At 33.3% G+C, this 938-nt stretch overlaps 1 protein-coding gene across 1 annotated transcript in view; it reads right to left on the reverse strand.

Moving 5' to 3' along the window:
* Window positions 1-257: 257 nt before the first annotated feature.
* Window positions 258-938, reverse strand: part of ptgir (prostaglandin I2 receptor) — a 40239-nt gene continuing 39558 nt past the window's right edge. The window contains exon 3 of the mRNA XM_032508430.1: window positions 258-938. This exon is cut by the window's right edge and continues 2420 nt beyond it. The gene's annotated coding sequence lies outside the window, so the exon portion shown is untranslated.

The following is a 938-nucleotide window of genomic DNA, read 5'->3' on the forward strand; positions in this document are numbered from 1 at the left end:
CATACATTTTTCACCCGTGGCCCTAATCCTCTTCCGTACCTTTCACTTCTGAAGATCCTCAAATAAATGATTCATTTCATTTTACTGTTTTGTGCTGTCAAAACCACATTGGATTTCAAAACCACCAGTCTGCTTTCCCCAGGTTGCATTATGACAACCACAAACATTCACCCACAATAATAAGAACTTTGCAGGCAATAACCTTTAAAATGTGAATAAAAGTGAACATAAAAATAAAACGTAGTGCAACCTGAATTGGTATGTCACAATAACATTCATGGGGAACATGCAATATCCAACGTTAACAATCAATTACTGTGCTGGAGCATATTACGGTTGTCATGTTACTTAATACTTCTTTTCAATTGTTTCATACAGTAAAAGCTGTTCACATTTCCAAATGGCTGCAGTCTTCTAAAACAGAGCACTGCATGTCAAATAAAATGTAACGGAGTAGTCAAGGTTGAGGTTTAACAAGACAACATAAATGATTGTCTTAACATAAACATCAATTTGTTTCTCTCATCACTTCTCTCATTCCATATCCTGTAAATGTACAGCAACACTTGCTTGGATCTAATAACACTCAATAACTATACATGGTTGAGAGCAGTGTGTGTTTTTAATACGTATGACTGTTACACTAAAACAAATTCATAAACATTAGTCTTTGGAAACTTACACAGACATACTGTACATTGTGAGAGTTTTTTTTTCTTACATACATTCATATTTTATTTCACATGAACAAAATGTGTACCATATAATGACTGCAACTTTATTGTTTAAAAATGTATTCTTTCACTTTAAATACCCTCAATGACCAAATGTGCAAGTGGCATTGTGTCTGACTTACCTCGGGTCATGCAAGACTGAGTAAAATCTATAAAGCAAAAAGCAACACAGCCAAAAAAAAAGAAAATATATATATATATATA

Source organism: Etheostoma spectabile, chromosome 3, assembly GCF_008692095.1.
Source record: "Etheostoma spectabile isolate EspeVRDwgs_2016 chromosome 3, UIUC_Espe_1.0, whole genome shotgun sequence".
In the NCBI taxonomy this organism is placed as follows: Eukaryota; Metazoa; Chordata; class Actinopteri; order Perciformes; family Percidae; genus Etheostoma; species Etheostoma spectabile.